Source organism: Dermacentor andersoni, chromosome 5, assembly GCF_023375885.2.
Source record: "Dermacentor andersoni chromosome 5, qqDerAnde1_hic_scaffold, whole genome shotgun sequence".
In the NCBI taxonomy this organism is placed as follows: Eukaryota; Metazoa; Arthropoda; class Arachnida; order Ixodida; family Ixodidae; genus Dermacentor; species Dermacentor andersoni.
Window position 1 is genome coordinate 128,300,298 of NC_092818.1, and position 27,695 is coordinate 128,327,992.

Sequence of the window (27,695 nt, forward strand, 5' to 3'; positions counted from 1 at the left end):
GTGTATGTATGTATGTATGCACGTGTGTGTGTATGTATGTATGTATGTATGTATGTATGTGTATGTATGTATGTATGTATGTATGTATGTATGTATGTATGTATGTATGTATGTATGTATGTATGTATGTATGTATGTATGTATGTACGCAATGAATATAAAAATAAACGCCGGCCGGCTTGGCAGGAACAATGCGCTAAAGGTCAGGCCATGTGGCGAAACACCCGTACCAGTGCAAGGAGCAGAAACTGGAGCCCGGCTCCGTGGTTACCTTGTCCCCTCGCCCCGTCAGAAGCGGCGACAGGGTGGGTGCCAAGCTTGCGTCTTCTTTCGGCTTGCGACGTGTGCGAGTCTGACCGCTGAGTCAGAACGCCCGTGGCGCGTCCAAAAATACACCCCGCTGCCGTCGGCATAATGGCAAAGCGCGCCGCCGTGGGCGCCAGTGGACCGACCAAGCGAGCGGGCGAGCGCCCGACTGACCGACCGCGGAAGCTTTCCGGCCGACCGAAAGCAGCCATAACGCGCCGAGGCAGGCCGGCATATAGCGGTTAAGGACGTTACGGGACGTTCGATCCGAGCGCTCCCCCGACCACACATACTATATATACACGTCCGCATGTCACGCACACCTGCGCCATGAACGTGATGTTCTTCCTCCTTTCTTTTTTTTTTTAATTTCGCGTAAAGCCGCAGAGAGGCGGAACGGTGCTCGTCACAAACCACAATTTAGAAATATATATATATATAAAAAAAAAGTAGACACAACGAACACCGCCAGCTTGAAGGTCGCGGTTTTAGCACGTAAAACCCCAATAATCTATATTTTTTTTTGTTTGCTAGATACAGGCAGCACATACTCACATGTGGGGGATCGGCCAATAATTGGGCGGTTCCCACAAAATGAATACAAGTTTAGGAGATAAAAACTGTATCACTGGAAAAAGACATGTCATTGCCGCCTTCTCAAAAAGCGACTTGCTTGCAATGCGCGCAGCGTTGTCGTCGTTCGCTATAATACTTCCCGCTGCGGCATCCAAGATACGTGCACTGACGCCACAACTCGAATGTGCAGTGAATACCGGGTGTTTCGGCGAACACTTTCAACATTTTTTAAAGGGATGCCTGTGGCAGATTGCACAAATAAGTCTAATTCATGAGCTGGTCTACTCGAAGAGGCGGACATTACTTGCACAATAAATCGAAATGCATAATCGATAATTAACAAATAATCATTAATTAACTGTTTAAGTATTTACTTTACGGCCCATATTGCAATTTACAAATTCTAGCCGCGTGGAGTTGGCAAGGCGGATCAACTTGGAACGAATTTTCAGGATGACAGCAGTTTCGAGATAATAGTTCCCGAACTTTGCAGAGAAATGCATTGGCGTTCCGGTCACTTTCTTAACAAAACGTCATTTTCTGCATTCGAGCACAAAAGTAAGTGGGCCGATCCCGAAGATGGTGCAATGCCGGGCCGACCAGCGGCGGAGGTGCAGTTCGCCATTAAAAGAGGCCCACATACACAGTTCGCTGGTTATCCTTCACGGAGTGGAAGGACAGTGAGGGTTTTTTTTTTTTCTTATTTTTTTTTTTGGGGGGTGGGGGGGGGGGGGGGCTACATCCCGTGACCCTCGCGTCGACATGGCACGCAGCCCTGCGCAGCTCCCATCTCGACGACCAACTCTGGGCGACCCAGCAGGCGAAGAGGCAAGACCTCGACGCCCCATCGTGGGAGGCCTATGCCCAGCCGACTAAACTGTTGGTTCTCAATGCTCTCCCTCTCTCTCTCTCTGGCTACGCCACTGCAACAGAGCACAGCCGTAGGCGTAGGATTTCGATTCCCAATGGCGGTACCAATTCTCAAAGCTTTGCTCTTTTTTTTTTTTTTTTTGCCATGTGATAAAAGTGAAGATACGTGAACAAGTGTCCAGACGCCGCCAATGGTGTAGCCGAAAGAAACGTTCGCACCTCCGTTCCAAATGTACATACAAGGTGATCGTTTTTAAGTTTTACGGAACCGCCTGTGTGGCAGATAGCATAATTCTTGTCCTTGAGCTTATGGTTATTCGAAGAGGTGGACATTACTAGCACGAGCAATCGAAACACATGTTCAAATAGTTAACAAACATTTAACGATGAATTTCCCAATTAATTAATTTAGGCACATATTCCAATTTACGAATTGTAGCCGATGAGCTTGCAAGACGTATCCACTTGAAATTCATTTCCAGGGTGACATCAGTTTCGAGACATTATTTCCGAAAGTGTGGCACAAAATACGTGGGCCTTCCAGTTACTTTTTTGGTTCATCCCACAAAAGAGCGTTTTGTTAAAAAAGTAAATGGAACAACAATGCATTTTTAGGGCAAGTTTGATGACGAATATATCCAAACTGAAGTCATTCTGGAAATTCCTTTCCAAGTGGATACGCCTTGCAAACTCAACTGCCTACAATTCGTAAATTGCAATATGTGCCGTAGTATAACTGATTCAAAATATAATTAGCGGGCTTTTCTTAATTAGTTGAATATGTTTTTAATTTCTCTTGCAAGTAATTCCCGCCTCTCAGAATAATACAGCTATAGGACTAGAATTAAGCTATCTGCAACAGGACATTCTTTTTTTTTGTTTAAATTCCGTTAAACTACAAAATTACTAAACTGTATGTAGATCACCGTAGCGGCTGCGATCTTCGCGCTTGCGAAACACCTTACTAGTATGCTCCGAATATTAAGCGTGTTTCACATGCAAATCTAAAGTACAACTGCAAATCCTTACCAAGGCCTCCGGGAAAAGCTCAACGAATGATATTCTTGCTTGTTTCTAATAGGAACGGGGGGGGGGGGGGGGGGGGGGTGAGGGGGCCGGGGTTAAATCAGGGCGCGTAAGACGGCGGCCCCGCACTCGATGACTCAACCGAAATCACCTGTACCCGAGTACAAGCAGCTGAAGAAAGCACGTTTGCATTTCACGTCAGATTCCATAAACGGGGACGCACTCAGTAGAGGTTCTAACGCGTGCAACTTGTCAGACATAAATATACGCACAAAGAGGACACTGTAGAAACGCTTTCGGCCAATGAACCGTCGCACTTTTCGTCTACACACATATACTATAACGATCGCCGCTGTGGTTTTATCCGCGAAGGGCGCGCGGTATACTTACTCCCAGGAACCTACTGGCGAATCACGGTGGAACTACCTATAGTGATTACCCGCAAGAAAAAAAAGAAGAAGAATAAAATAAATAGCAGCACTGTCTCCCACCAACGTACTTATATGTTTCTTCCGTAATATCGCTGGCGCGCCGGCATGGCTGCGGAAGGCAGCACACATCGTGTCTCTTCGTAAGTAACCGCATATTATTGGCTCCCTTGCCCCCCTCTCCCTCTCTATCTCCCTCTCTCGTTCTCTCTCTCTCTCTCACACACACACACACAAAAGCACGCACACAAGTGCTGCTCCGCCCCATGTATTTCCCGTTTTCTTTCGTTTCTTCTTTTTTCGCAGGGTGTACCTTCAGTTTCATACACCTGGGAAAATATAAAAGGGAGGAAGGGGAAACTCTGACGGAGCGCAGGACGCGGCCATCATTCTGGAAGACTTGACAGCGTGCCAAGCGAACCGACTGGACGGCCAAGGAGAGGAAGGGGGAGGGGGGGGGGGGAGGGCACACGACGGCGGACGCGAAAAGGCTGGCGCAAGACTGATCTGAAATCAGGAACGTCCAACGGCCAAAACACGAAGAAAGCTAAGGAGGAAGAAGAAAAATGAAAAGGAAGCGACACTGGGAAGAGAGTGGAGTGCAAGGAAGCGGAAGAAGAGACGACCGGGCCGTTATTCCGTTGCACGAAAGTGGTGGTTGATCGATGCGCGCTCTTGGGGCGCGGAAGCCGGTATAGCACACGCGGAGACGTACGTATGTCTACGGAGGCGTAAATATATCTCTAAAAAAAAAAAAGAAAAATCGCATGCGTCTTGTTATATAGCGAATATCGGAACGCTACCATCCCTTGTTCTGACTTGTTCTGCCGGCGCCCGTGACAATCCTCACAAAGCAACACCGTAAATTATGATGTTTACAAAAGCGATCACAGTAGTTACTCTACGGCGCCTTCGGAATATATATATATATATATATATATATATATATATACATATATAACGCAAAGCCCATATAGTAGCGTCTCTGATACGCTGGATTGAAGTTCGAGTGGGTCAGAAAACCAATTACTAATTAACTGACGCACAAATTAATTTTAACTCAAATAATAACAGTTCGTAGAATTTTCTTTCTCTCTCTCTCCTTTTTTTCTATGAATGTGTAGGAGCACGAGTGAAGATGAACAAGTTGTTCTAATTTTTCTCGATGTGCAATGGTGTTCCGACCTTAGAGGGGTTAATTTTCGCAAGAACGTACCTTTCTATTAGTGTGGGGAACGTGCAATGCGCCGGGGACGCCTCAGTGCGGGAGCAAGTGAACGCGTCTCGTCTGCTCAGCACAGAAGCCGGCCCGTTAGTCGAGCCGTGTCAGGTTGTTAGTGGAGCTTTGCAATGTCGCGTATGAATTGCTGCGTCGCAAGCTGTGCTCATAGCTACAAGAGCTACCCACCTGGAACGAAGTTTTTCAGTTTTCCGGCGCGACCATGCTTCAGAGACTGTCGGGAGCGCTGAGTTCGCAGTGTACGCCGTGTGAACTAAGTGATCGCGGAGATCTACAAACTTCAAGCTGTCGCTAGTTCGCTTTAATTTACGCTCCACGCAAGTTAATCGACATTTTTTACAGTGCAGACGGAACCGTATGGCAGACGACAAAGTGGGCACGAATCTGCAGTCTACATTTCGTAGGCGGAAAACCATCGTCGGATCCAGCTTCTCCATCGTACGCTCCTGCTGTTTTTCCGCCGAGCTACTGCAAAACTGCACGTGTGTTGTTACGTACATACCAATGACTACAAGTCAGTGCTATATGAACACTGAGGCAGACACAAGCGGACCACAGAGCGATCACAATGATCGCGAGCTGGAACACGGTACAAAATGACATAGTTTCGTTGTCTGCGCCTGCGACTGAATGACGCGGGAACAATCAGACGAAACGGAAGTACATCTTGCTACGGTGCGAAATAAAACAAACACGCAGACATTAGGATTGTGTTTAATTATTTCTCCAAACTTTAATTTGTTTATTGAAACAACGGATTTGCACAAGTAACCGATGCAATGTGCCACGTCACAGCATATACGTGTACGTATATATGTATGTATATATATATATATATATATATATATATATATATATATATATATATATATATATATATATATATATATAGTAAGACAACTGAGCTGTATTAGTAAATAACCCTTCTAATAAAAATCGTTCTTACAGTGGGAGTACGAGGCTCGGTAAGACTCGGTAAGCCGCCTTGCATTTTCCGCAGTAATTCATCGTGACGTCATAGGTATTAACGGCGCAGTTCATTGGTCGTCGGTAAAGATAGACTACAATACCTTCCAAGAAAATTTGGAGGACGCTTAACCTTCGCCTTTAAGACGCGACAGCATTCAAAGATCCCTGACTGCTTCTCACGCTTATCGGCAGCTGCAGCTTGTGTAACCGAACCGTAATGTTTACCGGGAAACGCTGGCGGTGAACGCTATGTTCGAAGGCGAGCTTTCTGGCAGAAACACCCGCCGTGGTTGCTTAGTGTCTGGTGTTGGGCTGCTAAGCGCGAGGTCGCGGAATCGAATCCCGACCACGGCGGCCGCATTTCGATGGGGACAAAATGCGAAAACACCCGTGGTACGTGCACGTTAAATGTAGGTGCACGTGCAGATGTGGGTGCACGTTAAGGAACCCCAGGTGGTCCAAATTTGCGGAGTCTCCTACTATGACATGCCTCATAATCAGATAGTGGTTTTGGCACCTAAAACCCCCTATTTTATTATTATTTTTTTTCTCTGGTAGAAACGCGGCTTCTTGCGTGGGCCGCGATGCGGCGGACGCGAGCGCTACCTGGAGGTGTTGCCAGGAAACGGGCCGGCCGCTTCATGGCCTTGAAGATTTGCGCGTGCCGTCGCGCACAAATCTTGTTTTGTTTGTGTTTTGAGTTTCCGCGTAACATAATTATGTTTTCTCGTATGTCCAAATTACAAGCCGCCGCTATATTTCTGTAGGTTGTGTGTAAGTCGTACTTTACGATTTTTCTGACGTGTTTTACCATGAAAAATTCAACTAGTTCAGTATAACTTCCTTGCGCTAGATGGAGGGCCTGCGTGGTTCGAAATGATTTTCGCGAAACGGTCAACGCTGGACGCCGATGCCGGATTTTCTGCGACAGCCGCAGCCTCAGCCCTTAACGCTATTGCGTTAGAAGTCAAACAACAAAGCTTCACGGAAACGCAGAAGGCCATGCGATAAATATTTCCGTCCCGCAATTATGCACGAACAAAGCAGCGGGTAACCTTAATACCGAACAGTCAGGGCGTAATTCCGCGCCGTATAACAGCATGCCGGCTGGCAAGGGCACGCGCCACCGATCGGCACCTCATCCGCTTCCGGAATTCTTTTTCCGATTTTTGCGAAATGGTATCAAAATTAATTGCAACATACTGAGCCCCGAAGGAATATCGCAGAATTGGAGAGTACAAGATACGGTGCAAAACGAGTGGTTCACAATACAGTAGGCGACAAATGTTTGGCGTGACCGGGATAGAATGATCCAGTGTTAATTTATACATAGCGCGGACAAAACTGCGGCATTAGAACATCTCAGCGCGGCGATGGAAACGAGATACATTCAATGCACGAGAGTGTATGATGGATGCAGGTCTAGCAGCTGCATGCGATGTAGTTGCCGAGTAGAAAAATTCTGGAGAATTAATGCACGGTTATACGTTGTATAAAACAACCCATTTTCCTTTCACAAATAGTGCCGCTCTATATACTTATATGTGCTGCATTTGACGCGCTGCGGTGATCTTAAAGCTGTTCCGTAAACCACACGACGATCCCGCCTCCCGCTTGCACAAGGTGGCAACCATGCAATGCGTGGGAGCTTTCCCTCAGTCGCGGTGCCCGTGGCCCTTGTTTCCTCGCTTATTTAGTCTCAGTACGGAGGTGGCGCACACATCTGGTGCTCGTACGTGTATATATATACGTGCTGAGGAGCGCACGGCCGTGAACTGAGACCCCTGCCTGTGGCGCGAGCGAGCAGACGAAGTCGAGCGCGAACTGGAGCGCGAGGGTCGGACGCACGTCACGGCTGAATCAGAGGCGTTCTAGCGCAGTGTGCCAGGGCCCCGCGGTTACAGCATCGGCGGCTGCTCGAGCTGGCGTTTTCGAAACGCCTCGAAATAGGCGCCGGCCCGCTGGCGAGAGGGGGGCCAAGGTGCGGACACCGCTATTTTCGACACCGCTCGGCCCAAATCATCAGGGACGTGACAAACACGGACACACGCGCGCATACGCAGCAATGAGTCCTCCGTAGTACTCCCTTCTGAGCGCCGTGTCACACACCAGTCGATGCCGATATGACAGTTCCATAAATTTTGAGCGTGAAATTACTATGGAAGTTTCTGGAAGTTATACGAGGGCGAATCAAAGAATTTGCCGCTATTGTTATAAGCCAAAAGAAGGTGCGTAAAGGTAATTACAAATGTACGTACTATGCTACGTACCTTACATTATTTTTCCACATAGTCCCCACACCGGCTCAGAAATTTGTCCCATCGCAGTCGTCAGTCGGCGACGCACGCGGCCTTCCCGAACGCTCATTGTCATGCAAGTATTCACGGCTCCTTGCGTACTCACACCCCCCCCCCCCCCCCACCTCACACTTTTCAAAGCGAGACAGCTTTCCCCATACGTGGGCTGCACTTCCCTGCGGATTTCGATGGACGTTCGTCCCTCGCTCCATAGAAAACGAACCACAATTCGTTGCTCGAACGCCGTGGACGTGTGAAGCACAATCCCCATCTTCAACAACTGACAGCAGCGGCGTGCCACGGAGATATACCGGCAGATAAGACCGGGCCGGTCCAAGTAAGGTCTATCGCTGGGAATGGACATGTTGACTTCGCGTTTACAGCCGTAATTTTGTTTAAAAAAAAAGAAAATAGGGGCAAGGGCTTTATGATTCGCCCTCATATACCACGTGAACGACTTCACACCAATGAGAACGTTTCTGCGCGCACGTATACACGTGTATGGAATGTCGGCGAACTGTTCCGTGGGAAGTCGATACTCGCGGCAAAGGGGCACACACGCGCAGGATCTCGCTTCGCGTGTACGCGCTGTATAATTGCGAGCGCAGTACAGGCCAAACTTTCACCGCGGTCTAAGCCTTAGATTCCTGGACAGACTCGTACGAAATCCAACGAATTCCTGGCGAAGCCTGATACCACAGCCGCATCCGCTGCAGTTTTTTTTTTTTTTTTTCCCATGGGCGCCACCATGGATGGATGTTATGAGCGTCCCCTTTGGAACGGGGCAGTGGGTTGCGCCACCAAGCTCTTGCTATTATACTGCCTTATGTCCTACCTAGGTTAAACAATGAAAAAAGAAAAAAAAACACACTATGAACTACCACGCCCAAATTTTTGGATCCCCTATTGCGAACTGTGCTTTTGTACGTCTCCGTCCTTTGTCGTTTCCGTACTTTTCTTCCACCAATCCTCCAATCGCCTCTTACTAATGTCTATTGCGGACATGTTTGCTTTTCCACTGCTCTCGCTGAACCCAAGGGCTTCAAGGAGGCCAGCGGTGCTTAAATCGACAGCCGGGCAGACGTCTTCACATTCTAATAAAACATGCTTCATCGTTTCCCTAGCTTTACCGCAGCAAGCACATGCTTCTTGTTCCTTCGTATATCTCGCTTTATAGGTGCGTGTTCTAAGGCATCCCGATCTTGCTTCGAAAAGTAATGAGCTTCCCTTTGAATTGTCGTAAATTGTTTCTTTCCTGATTTCGTTTTTTCCTCTTAAGTAGTTACTCACGGCAGGTTTCTGTTCCATTGCCGCCACCCATGAGATTATTTCGGCCTCTCTGACTTTCCGCTTGACGTTCTTCGTTGCTGTGTTTGCCCACCCCACAGGCCGCATACTTGCTGGTAAGCTTCCCAGTTCTTTTCCTCCACTGTGAATCAATGTTTTGCCTGTACAGATACCTGAACACTCTCCCAGCCCATTTACTTTCTTCCATATTCCTCAGCCGTTCTTCATACTCAATTTTACTGCGAGCTTCCCTCACTTCAAAACTAGTCCAGCCCATATCCCCCTGCACAATCCCCTGCAGCCCATATCCCCCTGCAATATTGCTACGCAGCGGCGCCATCTATGGGCACTGTCGGCATGCTGGCTTGGGCGAGCGCTCGAGCCGTCTTTTATATCCTCAGCGGTAGTTTCTGGCATTTATTCTGGCGCTCGTGCGGTCTCTTTAGCACGACGTAGCATCTTCTATGTGCAATACGGTTCTGTGAGTCGTACTGAAGTGGTCGTACGTTGAGGCGAACGGAGCACGCAGCGCGATGTGCGCGCGCGTGTTTGAGCGTACAATCAGCCTCGGAGATCAATTGTGTACTTCTGAAAATTCCATTCACTAATGTGACCTAACTGCAGTATTCTCCTTTAGTTTTAAGCAGCGGTTTCGGAGCAATGAAACACACGCGACAATCGTAACAGTGTGGGCACCGTTCCGCTATGGTAGAACTTGAGCTGTTATACTTTGCAGACAGAAAATTGATTGAGGCCTACCGCTCAGCTTTTCTATCATAATAAATACCAACCTTATACTTTGACAAGCGTTCAAACTGATAGCTGCGGATTACATTGCGCGACTACTGGGTTCGGTGGACGAGGTTTCCACCCATGAATAAAATAGTTTTGATTAGTAATAACATCATACCTTGCAGTGTGAATTATACTGGTCCAGCAAAGCGACCGTTTACGAACTGAGCTAGCGTTCTAAGAAGTCGTACATGCTGGATTACAGGTATCTTTGAGCTACATAGCGCATGGTCCAAGCATGCGGCATCAACATTTATAGATCTATAAACGTTGTGCGGCGTGCCTATGCGAGGTATTGCGGCGTTATCCCGTTTGTTCTCTCTCTCTCTTCCGAGAAAGAGGGTGATAACCGTTTCTCTTTCTTTTTTTTTCTTTTTTCCGTTGCGTTCGTTCCATTTTCTACGACGCACTCACCCGTATTACGGAAATTTTGTCCTCAACAATAGCGTCGCATTCTTTTTGTGCGATCCCTCTCGGATATTACTAAGGCTTTACAGGGCAAAAAAAGGCAATGCCGAAGCACATAGCTTATATATGTATTATGCTGGTTCACCAACTGCAGTGACCGCTGTGTTCAGCAGCGCCATCGGCCTCATGCAGGAGGCTAGCGTAGACATATAGTGATTTCAAGTCTACTAGACTTGATATGCGTGAGAACGATGCCGGTGTATCACGAATATTTGATAGCGCCTGCCACCTAGATGTTTCGTGGTTGCTTAGGTTGGCCGCACACGAGCATGCGTTCTTATGTTTTAGTCCCTACGCCAAGCGATCAGACAGTGAGCAGATTTACCATTTCATGCTGGCAACACAAAGATGCCGGTTCTCTTTTTTTAAGAGCGCAGTACTCCGAGACCTACCTCCGTTACCCGCCGCGGTAGCTTAATGGCTATGGTGTTGACGCTTCTGAACTAGAGGTCGTGGGTTCGATCCCGGACGCATTTCAATGGGGTCGAAGCGCAAAAAACGCCCGTGTACTTACATTTAGGTACACGTTAAAGAACCCCGGGTGGTCTAAATTCATCTGGAGATATTTGATCTGTCTTATAACCAGATTATGAGACACGAGGTGTATACAAGTGTGTATACAAGGTGTATACAGTATACACCTCGTGCCTCATAATATGGCTGTGGTTTTGGCCCCGTAAAACCACACAACTGTTTTTTTGAGACCTCCATTACGCATCGTAATATATGTAGGTTGTCACGCATATACGTTAAACCACTGGCCCTTGTTGGCTGTTGCTAACCAGCCTGCATCCAGGAAGCAATGCTGCCTCAGCCGAAGAAAACTTAACTGTATACGAACCCTTTCCATAGCAAAGTCGAGACTCGCAGAGCACAGGAAATTATTTTTCTATTTTCATTTTCTCTAGATACTTTATTTTTGTCCTATAACATCAAGCATTATGAACTCAAAAAGTATTCAGTATTTCTTTTACTGTAGAAACCTATACATAAGCTGTGCCTGGTGATCACTGTCGCCTTGGAGGAGACAACTGCTCTCAAAACATTGCCTCCGCACTGAAGCTTTCCGTTCCCTCGTTACCGTTTCGTTCGTTTAGCTCAACTATCATTCACCCAAGCAACCACGCATGATTTTAGCCGACAACAATAGACTACGCTTGCTACGTGGCATGCATGCATACATACATACATACATACATACATACATACATACATACATACATACATACATACATACATACATACATACACATACATATACATACATACATACATACATACATACATACATACATACATACATACATACATACATACATACATACATACATACATACACATACATACATACATACATACATACATACATACATACATACACCGTGTGTCCCGGCAAACTTTAGCCGAGCTGTTCAACGAAAAAGAAAATATTAATAGAACAGGGTGCAAGATACGATTCGAAGACCTACGGTGTCCAGTCGTAGCAGGTCCGACGACCGAACACCGTATAGCTCTTCAAATCGTACCTTGCACCGCGTTTTCTTAATCTTTTCTTTTTCGTTGAACAGCTCGGCTAAAGTTAGCTGGGACACGCGGCACATGCGCGAAAAAGAATGCTTCGCGTTCTCTCCGCTATAAGGTGACATGAGAAAGGCCACACAAGCGAAGAACGTTAAACGATTCCCACGCATCCGTCGACAGGCGTCGTTAATAGACGCCGAGCGTGGCTGCAACCACGGGAGTGGTTTTACCTGCAACGACACGCATACATGCGTCTCATTAGCAGGGCGCGCCTTTCGCTTTCCACTTCTGAGAAGGCTCTCCATACGAGGAAACGGATGACGTCGCTTCCTCACCTCAGCTCTGCGAAGTGATGAGGAGGAAACGCAATTAAATACTTGTTCTGTTTACCTTGTAGCACCGCTGAAGTTCTTTAGGTTTGAAAGGTAGCCTGAAGAATTCCTCTTTACCTACTGTGTGTGTGTGTGTGTGTGTGGAGAGAGAGAGAGTTTCAGAATACACAGAAAGCGCGTTCGCGGAGCTTCCGTCGGCACGTATTTTTCCTTGGTAAAGAGCTTCATTGGATAAATTTAGGCTGCCCGTAAATGTATTACAATTAACGGAAGAACAGAACAATGGAGACACAAAAGTGCGAAGCATCAAAGTGGTTGCGTCAACTTGTGACCCTGACGTCAACTATATATATAGAAAGAGTACAAAGAACAATAACTGCAACGACCATGATATACCTATCTGATGGCGGAAAGGCGTATAGAAGCCACAATCGTTCTCGTATAGTGGGTATCGTTTCTTTTTTTTTTTTTTCCTTTCCTTTTCTGTGAGCACAATAACGCAACACGTAAACGTTTCTAATGCGTTGTGGTTTTAAAAAAAAACGTCACAAGATGGCGCTTTCCAGCGCTGCTGCTGCCGTACACGTCTCCGGTGTTCCTGTATTGCGTATTTTTTTGGTAGGCGCATGGCCACAGAGTTGGCGAACGATAGAGACAATGCATGCTCTTTCACGTTTCTTAGGCGACACGGGCCTGGACTCACGCTTGTGATAACATTTATGCAATGTGTCCTTCACCTCGTTCCTCCCATTATCATCCCCCATTGTGACCATTTTTCTTCCCCTATTCCCTTTCCCTAACGCAGAGTAGCAGGCCAGATGCTCCAGTTTCCGGCCGACCTCTCTACATTTTCCAATCATTAAACTACTACTTCTTCTTCTGTATTGCGTAAACTTTATTACGTTTACGGGGAGGCTAAAGCCGGAGGACGTGCATCCAACACACTTTTGGAGTCGGCGCATGCGCCGCGCCATCCCCGTTAGTCCTAAGGTCCGTCGGCGCGCACGTGAAACAATGGCGTCGTCCACTCCGAAACCTTTAAAGCATATACGTTCGGAGAAGTTTCAGAAATGGCGAACCCACGGAAAGTTCACCGCCCGACGCTACTTGCCCCGTGCGTGTGCAGCATTGAAAACGTACAGATTCAGAGAATCTGAGATCGTGAAGAACACGACGTCCATATCACTGGCTAACAGAAACGCTTATTACAAACCAACCTAAACTGAGATCTGCGCGTGCGCAAGGTTGCGCCGACACGACTTCGCGGGCCCGTTGCGCATTTCCGCATGGACCGCATTTCCGAGGTGTGACGGTGTCTGGCGTCACCGCGATGCTATAACGGTATCGGCGCCACCCACGCAAACGCGCCAGTACGCGTATGTATTGCGGCTGGACCGAACGCGCATATATATGTATGTATATATATGCACGCCAGGTTTCGAATGACAGATTGCGGGTGGGTGGCGAGAGATCCGTCGGAAAGCCGGCGACGGGGAGGGCGGACCACTGCTTGGGCAAGCGATGCGTCCCGCGTCAAATTCGGGAAGCTGGCCAGTTTTTCACTCCGACGCACGATCTTCCTCTCTTTCCAGCATTTCTGTTTTCTTTTTTGCACCCGTTTTCCGTTATTCTTCTTTAGTTCCTTCCATTTACCTTCTCACTTTCTATTCCCAAATTCTTCCTTTCTTTATTTACTTCCTTCTTTCACATCCTTCTAGCTTCCAGGGGTGATGGTAGCAGACTCGGTTGTTTTTCGCGCGTTCTTGCTCGCTTTTCACCAGTTTCTGCTACTTTTGCTTCTGCTTACTTCTGCTTTTTTCTTCCTGTTTCCTTTAGATACATACTTCTTTCGCACCTCCCACCAGCTTCTCCTTTCAGAACTTGTTACTTCTTTTTCTCTCTCTTCCGCTTTTATTTGTGTAAAAGGCGCTCGAACGTAGACGACCGCGTCTCAAGAGTGTCGACTTCCTCGCGCCACAAACGAACGCACACCGCTGAGCTTTCCGGCCGCGAAAGGAGTCGCGCGGAAGAAGCTACTCGGACGCCGCGCGGAGCCGGCAGAAAGTAAACCCCGCACACACCCGAGGGGCCGTGGGAGATCCTTTGGTTTCTGCACATAAATCAAACTTAAGACGCATATATACTGGCTCGACACGTTCGACGCGCAAAAAAAAAAAAAAAAAAAAAAAACCTGCCGGTTGCTAAACAGTTGCGAGTACGCCAAGAAAACAAAACAAAAAGGAAAATGCTTCGCTCACGTTGACGTGACACGGCACGACTTTGCCCTCGACGGCTCAAGAACGGCGCGGGGTAGTAATTTCGGCGACCACCCGTTAAACGAATACACCGTTTAACCGCTAGGGCAAGCAAGCTGCCAAACTCGTCCTTGAGCCGACGGACCTATAATGTACGGAAGCTGTGCGCGCTGCACGTCACAAACTCCGTGCTGCACAGCCGTGAAGGCCAGAGCTCGTGTCAGCCAATCACTGACGAGAGCAGGCGATGCGATTCGGAGAAGGAATGCAATGCTCGCCCACATGCTCGCTGTACTAATGCTTTCGCGAAGCAATTCTATTCAATCGGCTGGGGCAATCAGCAGCGGACGACGGAGTAGCCTTTGTTCTGGCTATTTTTTTCTCGCTAGCTGGCTCGTGCGACCGACACCTTTCGCTGCACCTTCATGAAATCGGTGGTATAGACACGTGAACAGGGCGGGTAGCAAGTGTGCAAGTGGCGGTGCACCCGAATGGTACAAGCTTTCTGCGAGGGCACGGACTTGTCTCATTGCGCTTCGCATCCCACGGAACGCATAAAACAGGGAAACAAGAAAAAGGCAACCGTTGCATACGCGGTGACGGCTCGTGTGTTAGTTAACTGAATGAGGTGACTAATATCGCGCCGGCCGCTCGACGTGCCCGGACCTTTATTATATTTAAAGGGTTTAATTTATTGCACAGTGTACGGTACTGGATGCAGCGCTTCTCGTTCATCCACTATAACCATGTTTACGTAAGCGAAAAGACTATAGAACGCCTTAAAAAAAAAAAAAAAAAGAACACGCAACACTGCGTTTTGTTCTCGCTTTTCTTCTCTCTTCTTTTTTTTTTCTTCATTTTCTTTTTCTTAAGCTGCTTCGCTAATATAGGACGATATGCAATATTCAGTAAGCCGGCTTTCCCACACATCAACCTTGCCCTAAACAGGATGGCCGAGTACCCGCATATAGCACTGTTAAAGCTTACAACACTCTTTTTGAAAGCTTCGACGGTGCGGCGACGGTGCGGTGTTAAGAATGACGCCACTGCGGTCCGCGTCTTGGCACGTTATTTGCGATTCTAGCCCGAGATACGCCATCTTGGTAATGTCGAACATGTAAGCTCACTTGCAGGTTTCGCATATCGTCTAAGCATTAAGCGCATGTCTTAGCCCCTTGAAGTTAATGGCAAAACACGACAGAATGGAGCTGAAAATTTGACTGGAGTCATTCCACGACAACTGCTCAGTCGTTGTCCCGAAGAAATGCCGATGATGAATTTAAGCGCATCCGTAGGAGTAGAATTTTATTTCTCAAGGAAATAAAGAAGACTCGATTTCAGCAGCGGCGACACATTCAAAGGCATATTCGTGCAGTAGTTTGCGGAAAGAAGGTTGACCTCTCTTCAGAAGAGTGACTTGCGAACTGTAAATACTACTACTACTACTACTACTACTACTACTACTACTAATAATAATAATAATAATAATAATAATAATAATAATAATAATAATAATAATAATAAATGAAATAAATCAATAAAGATTTCCATGTATTTTTGGTGTTTGTGCGTCAACAATAAGAAAGGTGAGCGCATGACGATCCCGGAGATAGCGCAATATCAGGCCGACCCGCGGGGGAGGAGAAGCAGGCTTGAAGGACTACACCCCTAATAATAATAATAAATAATAATAAATAAAAAAAACAATCGCGATACATTTGTTTCAAGTCGATGAATATACTGGAATCGTTTGTGAACAGGATATCTATAGGTCTAATAACAACACGGCAACAGTATGTTGAAGAACGCATACTAGAACTAGTGAATGGTTATCTTACTTTTTAAAATTATTATTATACGTTATTGGCATGGTATAAAAGGATACAGTGCGCTCATACGGCGCGGTTCAGAATTCCGTATTGTTATAAAGAGAAACTATGCCGCTTCCTAAATAATTTTTTCGGGTCTAGGCTGTTACGTTTCGCCTACAACGCGCGGTAATGCCGGCGCAGATGCAACGGACGCTGGGGCTTTGTTCAAAGCGGCGGACATTTTGGCCCGTCCGACGCCGCCGCGACGCCTACCCGCCAAGCGTGTCCAGGCGTGTTTCAGTGCCACGTGTCTTCGTGTGTGCGTGTGTGTGTGTGTGCCCTCGCTTGTCAAAGCGCGGCAGCCGGGGAGCGGAGTTCCCCGAATGAGGAGCCTGGAGGTCTCTCGGCTCAACAGTTCGCGCCGTCGTGTGGGCGGTTGGCGATGCGTCACTACACTCGGTTCAGCAGGTCTCTCGGCCCGACAGTTCGCGCCGTCGTGGGCTCATGCTCCGCCGTCCCGTGACCTTCATCCCGTGACCTTCCCTCCTTCCCTTTTGGACCGCGACGCCGAGAGTATAAGAGCAGCTGCCCCCGGACGCCAGGAGAGGCTCCGATTTGTACTGTTGAGTTACGTGCTCTCCCGTCTCTCCAATTCGGTCGACCTGACCGGCCGCTCTTTTGCTATGTTAGAATAAACAAGTTGTTCTGTTACCAGTCTTCTCTTGCTTTGCCGGGACCTTCGGATGCTTCCAGTGCCCCAGGCCGCCAGGCCAACGCTACCCTTGGGGCTTGCGACCCATTGGCAATAACGGGCGTCAGCACCGAGACCCCAACAACTCGTGCCAGTGGTGCGATTACAACAAGGCTGTACGTGGAAGGGGCTCACCATGGTAAACAAGAAGCCGTGAGCACTCCATGTGGTTTTTCCACCTAAACTGAGTGACGGCGCTGACTGCTTAGCTTTAGTGATCTGACGAATACGTACGCATCCACCATTACATGGCAAAATGAAATTTAGAAATTAGTGAACGCATATGGAAGTTACGCAATAAAGATTTTTCTTTATATAACAAAGAATTCCCCTGAACCAGGTGGGATTTGCCAAAGGTGTACCTAATTTTCTTTTTTTTTTTTTTCTGAGCTCTGAGTTAGCAATTTATCGACGGTTTAACGCTTGCCTTTACGCACTGACCCACTCATTTTGATTTCATTAAGCGCGCACGACTGTGTTGCGTAGATCGTTCACCAAATAGATTAGCAATGGGCACAAACCTTGAATCTATTCCATGTACACGCCTTTATACCGCCTTAAATCCTGATCACCCGTGGTTTCCCTATACGTGGAAGCCTATTTCCTACTTCAAAGAAAAAGAAAAAAAAAAGCTTCAACGTGAACAAGAAACGCCGAAAAAGTTCACTACTAAAAGATGGAAAGCTAGCTGCATGCTTCGAGTACAATTACATGCTCTGTCGGTTTTATTAGAAAACCGGTAAAACAGAAAACTGGGAGCGTTGGTATAACGCGGCGCTATTGATAATAGACCGTACAACTCGCTATTTGTATCAGAATTTTGGGTGCCGATGAAAGAACGTAATAGCACCACCCTGTTTGCGAGTGCAAAGCTTTCAAAGGGACACTAAAAAAAGGAAAGGTTGGTTTAGCCGTACTGGTAACTTACGCCTCTACAAGACGAAAACAGCCGCTCTTATACCGCGAGATGATGCTTCATAAACAATGCAGAAAAGAAGGGGGGGGGGGGGGCAGACAGGTAGCGACGCCGCTTTGAAGTTCCCGCACCCAGCTCACCATGAAGTCATGAATTTTAACGGCGTCTGCTCGGCCAACGCGTTCTGTAGATAGCAGGCCATGCAGGGCACGCTCTGCTTTATGAGGTCAGGCTACTTGGACCGAATTTTCCACTGTCAAGCCCGGCGTGACGACAGCGGTGACATCAATATCACCGCAGCTTACTCGGGAGCATCCCCATTAGACGTTTATGGCAGTCGGGCAAGGTAGCATGACGTCTCGCCCGACGTCATGGATCGAAGTGCACGGGCCTTGTGCTATCTAGGAGGCGTTGGCTGCTCGGCCCTGGTTAATTATTTATCGGTAAAGATGGATTACATTGTATTCCAAAAAGAGCCCATTAGATTGCTCTTAGCAAGATTCGAGAAATTTCTCAGCGCCACAACGACCCAAACACGAGAAAATACATTGAAATCTATCACGTCACACTGACGTAGCGAAGCCGGAGTTCTGCAGTGAGGTCCCCGTTTTCAATTCCAGTAATCAACGCCTTACCGCGAAACTAATAACACAGAGTTTTCAAAGAATACGTTACCGGAATATCAGTCTAAACTGACTTAACGTACGTCCCTTTTTAAAAGGGACGCATAAAACAGCTCGTGTATGCCACGGCCCCGCGGCGTGCGCTGTTTTATCTGACGTCCGGCACGTTTTGTGCCTTTTCACAGCAGGAAAACGACGGTATAACGAATGAATGCAGTGCCAGCTGCATTCACATTAAACTGAATGGTTATATAGTCACCGCATAGTGAGTCTGCGTGCCGTTCAGTCGTGTCGAATCACGTTCCGAGTATGAACTAAGGCACGGCGTGGAAAGCGCGCCTTTGTGTGTACGCTGCGCCCGCGCGTGTGCAATGCGCCCAACGTCTACCTCTCTCTCGCGGTCTTTCATCCAAGTTGGTTATACCCGAGTCCTTCGGGGCTCTGGTTATACGCACGTCCGCTGTCTTTGTTCCGCAACGCGAAGAGTTCCGCGACCGTGTAAACAACGCCCGGTGCTGCGGGGCCCCGGCGGACGCGACGTACACGACCATGCATTGCCGCTCGTATACGGGTGGCCTGGGCAAATAGCACCGCCGCGATGCGGGTACTAACGTAGGGAGGGCGCGGTCATTGCGTGCCATGGCGTGCAGTGATTTCCCGCGATAAAGTGAGCTTGTATAGCTGCCGCTTAATATCTTACAAGAACTACGATAGATTCACGGTTCAGCATGGCAGACTGCCGATTTCGAGGCCAGAAATGGACTGTGCGTTTCTGTCTCGCTCTGAATGATATTCCAGACTACAGAGTCCTATAGAAAGAAAGAAAGAAAGAAAGAAAGAAATAAAGAAAGAAAGAAATGGGAAAGGGGGAATCGATGCATCTGAGTGCGCGAAGTTGACTAAAGAGCAGTAGATGGCGTGCAGTGCAGCAATTAATCGCAAAAGAGCAGATTCTCGTAATCCGCGAGCCTTCAACGTAATTGCCCTCACGCTTCTAATCTCCTGCTTAATTCAGTACGCATATACTATACGGGTGTTCGAATAGCGAAATTAATCAATCGAATACGAATATGCGAGGGAAATGGCCTCCGAATATCGAACCAAATACCGAATATCGACAATTTCTAAACGAAGTAAGACATAAAAGGTTTGCGAAGTATGTTTGGCAACCGAAGGCTTACTTACGTTACCTGATACACCTAATGCCGTTATCAGTGGGATTTCAGCTCGATTGAGAAACTTGCGAGGAGAAACAAGGAAAAGGTGGTCGTATATCTGATACGCCGGCCATGGCAGTGACAGTAGAGAGTTTTAGAATAGGGGCCCCAATAGTTTGGGGCCCCAAACAGCTTTGCGGGTGTTAGCGTTGGAGCACGTAGGAGTGAAGAGTTTTAGAATAGGGTTTTACGTTTGCGGATAGCGTCTTGCGCTGACAGCGCCACTATACGGCGTCAAAGAAAAGCTATTAGAAATAATTAAATAAAATATACCATATTATGATAGGAACAATAATTTTGACTTGCGTGTATTTGCGTTTAATTACAATTTAAAGGTTATTCTGTAAGTAGCAAATAATTAGTTGCGCTTAGTTTTGAGCAAACCAACTTTACTAGCCTTCACCAGCCAAGCTTAGCCGTGTTAGGCTTACGAGCCATAAAATCCACAATCGAATTCAAAATCAGCGGCGTCTAATGAGTCAATCTTCATAACACACGCTAGTTGGGAGAAAGCGATAACCGCAGTCACTTCTCCTAGCTTGCGAACTTCATGCGTTACCGCGAATCGAACCCAGTTTTGTGCTAGGTTAGAGCCGTCGCTTCGATGGGTGCCGCCATGTTTGCCGACGCAAAGCTTTTGGGGACGCTATTTGGGCTCCCGCTAAATCGGTGAAATAGCGTTCCCAACGCAAAACCCAAACGCAGTTTGCGTCGTGCGCATGCGCAGTGGCTTCGACGCTATTTCTTTGGGGCCCCAAAACGTTTGGGGCCCCTATTCTAAAACTCTCTAGTACTGAAACAAAGAAAGAGCACGTCACCAGACGCACGTAGTAAAGTGTAGAGCTCGATGAAAGAGAGAGAGAGAGATACAGAATAAAGGGGAAAGGCAGGGAGGTTAACCAGATGGGAAGATCCGGTTTGCTACGCTGGGGAGAGAGGGGAGGAGGAGGTAAAGTGATAGCAAAGTGGGGATAAGGAAAGAAAGGAGCATAGACATACAATCACAGTCGGTCACTGTCACCGCATACTGTCACCACACAGCACGTTAGCACTTGCAGCACTATAAACATCTGTTCAGGCTACAGCCGCTTGTCCTTAAAACTGCCACAGTGCCCTCGTCGCCCTCCTCTGTGATGGCTTGTGATGTAAGCATTCTAAAACAAGTTCCTCTGTTAGGGGTATTTGGTCAAAGCGCACTATCGCGATGAAGCAGCTAAATGCAATACTACAGCACCGCACCTCGTTGTAAAAGAATCCAAACATGGTTAGAGTGGCAAAATTATAAATTGCTTTGCCTACACCGAGACAGTAAATTCGCAGGCTTCCTAAGGCGGAACTTGCTTACTTTAACGACTGCATAAACTATTGCGAATAAGTGATCTCATCCATGCGTTTCTTCAGGAGCTGCTGCATCCACGCAACAGCGGTCCTCCAGCAGCAGAATCATCCGGAAAAGTCTCCACATGATCATTCTTTCTCCCTGTAAACAGCAGAACGATTTGCTGCCCCTCATGGTATTCGAACAGAACGAATATTCGACAATTTCGGATGGTGATTTTTAGAATCAAGTAAGAATCGAATAAGGGCTGTTCCTTTCGTATAGGAAATTTCAAATATTCGCACACCCCTAAATTATGTATACCCAAATAAATGGCTCCGGCCAGGTGCAGCATCGTCCTTCGACTTCAACTCCCAAATAAGGCAGACCTTTTTTCTTCTTCCCCATACAAAGCCTGCTTTACACGAAACACTTGAATTGGGTTCCTTATTTAGCACTCTGATATCGTCTGACTCGAAACATTTCCTTCACGCTAGAAGATGTCCGCGCAACATCTCCGGCTATCAATATCCAATGCATGATGCGGTCCGTCTGGGTATATATATGCGCGTCGATCGGTGAGCAGCGCTGCTGTTGATAGGTGGTACGGCCGATTGGTTACGTGGACATGTGCAGGAACATTTCGACGGCACCGAAAAGCGGTGGAGGACTGCACTGGCACACGCAATTAACTGCCGAAAGGGCGCGAACTCGTATATACAAGACGCAATCTAGAGCAATTCGTGCCTGGTGAAGCGCACTTTGCTTTACACCGTCGCAACATGTGCTGTAAGGTGCCATGCAAATGACACGTTCGACTGCGTGGCTATGCTCACGATCGACGCAGGCCTGTATATCGCGCGGAAATGGTCGGAAGCTGCTGCGGGCTAGCCTTCGAGAATCCACAACGTTTACTACAAAAGTTACTAGAACGATACGTCGCTAGCGTCTACGGGAGCTGAAAATATACATGGCGGCTCAGCAAGCATGGAAATGATGATGGGTAGTACGCTGATCGGCCCGATCGAACTTCCTCTTTCTGGCTATAGAAACTACTGTGTGACCTTGTAAACTGATTACTTTCAAGAAAGTGTTGCGCTACAAATTCAACAATTCGCAATGATTATGTATACGCCAGGGCCGAGACTTCCTCTTTACGCGCTTAGAAAAAGAAATACGGCTGCCTTTTCTTTTTTATCGGAAAGTTGAAGTGCAATAAATAACCTCACAAGAACGTTTGAAACCTCAACCATGAAAATTAGACAAAGCCATGTACTGACCACCACTGCCATGGCAGTTGAACGAGCACAGCAGTGTTTCCTCTTATCTTTTGCGCAGGAAACTCTATGCAAGAACCAGAGCGCCCCGCGTGCCTCAGCGGTTTGCCGGCTTTCTTTGTGCAAACATCGGATGTTCCATGCAGGGTTGACCACAGCCGGCCGAACACGCTGGGGCCGTTAGAGCACGGAACCACGGCCGCGGCGTCGCGAAGAACAAGGAATCGGGGATGCTCTCTCACGACCCACACTGCGAAGGAAGCGCGGGGCGGAAGGACGCGTGCACATCCGCACGGAGGCAGTTAATCTCGCCGGGACATAATAAAGAAATATCACGCGGCGTTCGTTTGCGAAGAACGGCCGCGGAACGTGCTCCCGCGTGAGCAGCACTGCGGCCACCATTAAGCGCACGTATGCACAATATATAGTGAACGCGATGGAGCTGACGGTCAGGTCACGCGTTCACCGAAATGAAAGGCGAACGTATACAAAGTTCCGCGACAATGGGGGGGGGGGGGGGGGGGGGGGGGGACGCGTGTGTGGGAAGCGTATAACCACACACGACGCTCGCGTCGTGAGATTCTGTACCATCGCGTACGGGGAAGTGCGAACAAAGTTCATGCATTTGTCTACGATGCGGGAATCGAGTGTAAACATCAGGCATATTCCCAAAGGATTCAGCGCGTGCTTGCTTCCCGTGGAATGTTTCCAACTAAAATTACTACAGAGATAAATCTGACAGGGTGACAAATCCACGGGAATGACGAATAGCACATTGATTTGTATTGTATTCCCTCTTATGGCTTTATTTAGTACGCTTTGTTTTTGTCAACTTCCAAGCTGCAACTTCTTTTTCTTCTAAGCTCATATACGAACAAGAAGTCTCTGCGCACAAGTACAATTAATGCGAACCCTAGCATTTGCAATGCAATACCTTATTGAAAATAATCAGCTTTCAAAGCCACAAAGTCGTCTGAAGCGGACGAAGCCATGTACCTTACCATCATTCCCTTGCTGGCTGAACCGGCATACTTTAATCTCCCGACTAGCGCCGGAGTTGCCTCTAGTAATATTTCGTGGGAAACTCTGGCGTCCAGGAATATGGACACTCCAGGCACATTTCTGCCGTCGCCGTGAGGTTCCGTATGTGTGAAAGCGTGTGAGGGTGCCTGCGAACGCGGTTGAATCTCACGTGCGCGAGCGAGGAACGCCACCCATATGCGTGCCCTCTCCTTTGGCGCGCGAGGCAGGGAGGTCAGGAGAGCATTCTCTATGAGGAGAGGGAGGAGGGGCGTTCTTCTGCGGCGGCTGATAGGAGGCCTCGATATCCTCCTCGCCCGCCGCTCTGTACAGAGTGGAGACAACCGCGGCGTCTACTACGGCGTTGGCCACGCGAATCACGGACGCGTAGCAGACGCCTTTGGCGAACGCCGTATCTGCGACGTGGCCAAAATGCGCGCAAGCGCGGGCCTCATCTTCAAAGCGATCTGCGATGTTTCCAGAGTGCGCGTAGTGCCGGTAGCTTCGCATGCGCTGTGCTTTCGACGCTTCGTTCGCGTTTGAGTGACAGGTGCACGGAGATCAATTGACTCGCGCCTGCTGCCGCGATTCCTAACTCCAGCGTTTTACAGACAGTTTCCGCTGTCATCGAGCGAGATGCGTTCACGTTTACCTGTGCGCGCGTGACACCCATGCTGGTTAATTTATTTAAAACACGTTGACGGGCTAGCTGGTTTGAATCCATGATAGAATGTGTAAGCGCGACTGAACAAGGACGTAGAAAGAAGCAGACACACAAAGACAGCGCTGTCTCTGTGTGTCTGTTTCATTCTACGTCCTCGTTGAGTCACGCTTACATATTTTTTCGTATATACAAGCGCTAAATGTGCGACGTCAATTTGCGACGCCCCGTTGCTCCTGCATGTTCGTCGAATTCATGTATGGATGACACACTTCGTTGCGATCTGCATGAAACCGCTCGGCACTGCCCTTGTCAGCTGGAGGATCGCGTTCTCCGCGTTCCGTGCAATGACATGCGGTCCCTGACCGAGCGCGCTCAACTTTCGTCCACAGAAATGTCCACGTGAAGAACGGCATGCATGGGCGCGCCCGCGCACCGGTAACTTTCTACACTATAAAAGAAAATGTTACGTCCTTAAAAGTTAATAAGGGTATATATATAACTCGCACCCTCACGCCCTTCTTTTATGGGTGTAAGGGTGTGAGTTATCGACACATTTAAACCCTTCTTCACGTTTAGGAATGTAAATTATTTTACAGTGCATACTTTCACCAGAACAACGCGTCCCGGTGCGAACATTCCTGCTAGCAATCATTAAAAAACATCTCAAACGCGTTTGAGAAGCGTCAACAGCGGCGTCAAATGAGAGAGACAGACAGAGAGAGAGAGAGAGGGAGGGGGGTTAGCCTAAAGGGAAACTAAGATGTTTTCGACTTTTAAACAAAAGTACATTCTCCCTCTGCGCGCGTGTCTATGTGCGTGTGCGTGCATGTGTACATGCATACACTAACGATTTCACGTATCTAGCTTGCTATACTGAACGCGTAAAACAACCCACGCGTCGTTTAATACACGTTTCTTTTCCATCAATTACTCCTCCAGTGGCGAAGATATACATCTACATATTTTTCAATTTACAGCGAGCTATATTTGCGGCGTATCACGACGCGGAATGACAACGTACGTACGTGAAGGTCTATAAGTTACTTTCCATCGAAATTGAACTTCACCGACGTTGTAACCTGGAAAACGTGTCAACAGCGTTAATATAGTAGGGATCCTACTGTGCAGTTGAGAGGACAACACACTGCTTAATGAAACGTTGGGAGGGCAGTTACATAGCTATAGGCTTCCAGCTATATAGTGCTGCGAATGTTGAAGCGAACGTACGTGGCAAAAAGCTCATCACTTGCCAAATAATGTACGGCGCAGCTTAGCGCATAAATTGCGGTTTACTGGCCGGACACGCAAGATTTTGCGTCACGCCACTGATAAAGCACTGCGATATTGAAGAAAAGGAAATGGTGGCGCAAATGCGACGAACGTAGAATGTAAAATACGGCAGCCATGCATCGAGACACGCGTTTTCGTCCCCACGAATTTTGGCACGCAGGCGTCACTTTACGGTTCTTAGTGTCCAAGTCTTTCGTTACGCCAAACACTCGGCACGGCACTGTCATTAAAAGCCGTCTTCATCTGCACGGCACAAAGGACGTTGTACGACGTTGTACTAGAAGTAGGACACCTGCTTCTTCTTTTTCTTTTGTAACAGATTTTGGCAGAATATTCCTCCGGCAAAATGTCATCATTTATGAACGAACACAGCAGCGTGGAACGTTTTATCTCCCTTATTCTCATCAAGCGATGATGAAACTTGCAGACCGCACAAGGCACACACGATGTTTCGCGCAGCAATTAAGAATAAACGTCCGCGGCGCGCACGCCATTTGTCATTTACGGTCAACGGAGAACAAACGACAAACTCCGCCACAGCCGACGGAAATTTCGCAACGGCCGGGCGACGAAAAGCAGCAAAACCATGCGGGCTCGTGGCGAAAAAGAGCACGAAAACAGAGCAAGCTCGCACCCCCATCCCCTCCGCCCCTTCCTACTCGGCGGCCAATGGGACACGTCGCTGCGAGCGGAGGAAGAAAGCACGCAACTTAAAACAGCGAGGGGTCGACAAGAAAGAGCAACGTAACGAATAAAACGGCGCGTTCCGCCCGGGCGTTCAATATGAATGAATGCGACGGGGCGCCATGAAATAGCAAAGCAGCGGCGACGCGACAAGGACGGCGAGCGAGCAACCGCCGCGCGCGGGGCGGCCGGCGCCCGGAAGCGCAGGACACCGACGACGGCGGTGGTGGTACGCGAGCCGTCGACGGCAGGCCGAGTCATTCGGTATGCGCGGTATTTAGGTCCCCCCTTATGCCTCCCTCTCTATACCTTGCAGCGAGTAGTTTCGTACAGGGCGTGTTAACACATACTACTTCGCCTCATCAGCTGCGCGCAGTGCAAAGGGCGCGCTATATACGGATCGGGACGACCAGTCGGGCGCGAGAACAGGAGGAGGCGAAATGCTCGTCCGCCTAAAGCCTCCCCTTACGTCCGCCTACTGTCAGCCTCTATTCTTCCGTGATCATTCTCTTCGACGACTCCGCGAGCAAAAGGGGATTAGCTGCCGGCCACGGGCAGTCCTCTACTCTGCAAGTTCTCGTTCCTCCGACGCGACCAGAATTACTTTCGCTGTACTGCATGGATTTAATGGGACGGGATATACAGCCTACAGCGCGCCCGCAACACAGGCGCGGCCGACCGACGAGCACTGCCGGCCGCTTCCATATTTCTTGCATAAATGTTTATTCCCCCTCCTCCCTCGCAGGTAGCGGCGGAGAGGAACTCAGCGCGGAATGCCGGAAGGGGAAATCGTCGGCGACGTTCGCTTGTCGAGACGCGTTTTATTTGATTTCGTCGTCATTGCGTCGCGCCTGCCTTGTGTGCGCTACGTTTCGCTTCCTTGCCGCTAGTCTGCGTTCGTGTATACGCCTCTTTCTTGATTTTCGGGCTCCCCGCATACACACTCACCGCTGCTGCGGACACCCGCCACTTTACGCCTGCGTTGGAGAGAAAGAAAACAACCGACCCACGAGGAGAGAGGTAGTGCAACGATCATTAACACTGCCAACAAAGGGCCAAGGCAATGAATGTCTCGTTGCTCACCTTCTTAACCAGGAGAGAGCGAAATACGCATAACGGTCTCATTGAGAGGGGAGCACCACGAGCAGACACGGTGCGCTGTCACTTACGCTAGGCCGTTTAATGACGACCCATCGTCACGTTATCTGGGAAACACCCCCCCCCCCCCCCCCCCGTGGTCCCGACTGTCGCTCTTCCTTTGATGCGTTAGCATTAGGAGTGTGAACGTGGAAAAAAGCGCGCGTTTGTGTGTGTGTGTGTGTGTGTGGGAGGTAAAGGTAGAGGTAGGTAGGTAGAGGTAAAAAGTCGAGATGACAGCGCTTAGAAAAGCTTGCCCGCTAAATCGCCACAGAATTTCTCGCTCCTTGCAGTAATTCCGCGCTTGCGAATAACTTGCTACGCATATCGGTGGAAGAAGTGTACCATATGTCGCAGCAGGGCATTCTCGCTGTGGTGTTGAAACTCCATCGAACTTATCAGTCTCAGCGTATGTGACGCGAACATCCGTGGAACTCGTTTGCAATGTCTGTGGGGAGCCTGAGGGGTATGCATGATTAAGGAGCCAAATCGATCGACGGACATTGCTATAATCAAGTTTTTGGACTGCTTGTCGTACAGTACCCTTGTAAGTGCTGGCGCAACACGAAACGCGTCTATGGTATATATTCGTTGTTTCTCGTACTGATACATAATAGCAT

The 27,695-nt window shown here is 48.3% G+C and overlaps 1 protein-coding gene across 1 annotated transcript in view; it reads right to left on the reverse strand.

The window, feature by feature from the left end:
• Positions 1–27,695, reverse strand: part of LOC126531127 (ubiquitin carboxyl-terminal hydrolase 2-like) — a 275,489-nt gene that overhangs the window by 234,294 nt on the left and 13,500 nt on the right. The gene's annotated exons all lie outside the window — the stretch shown is intronic.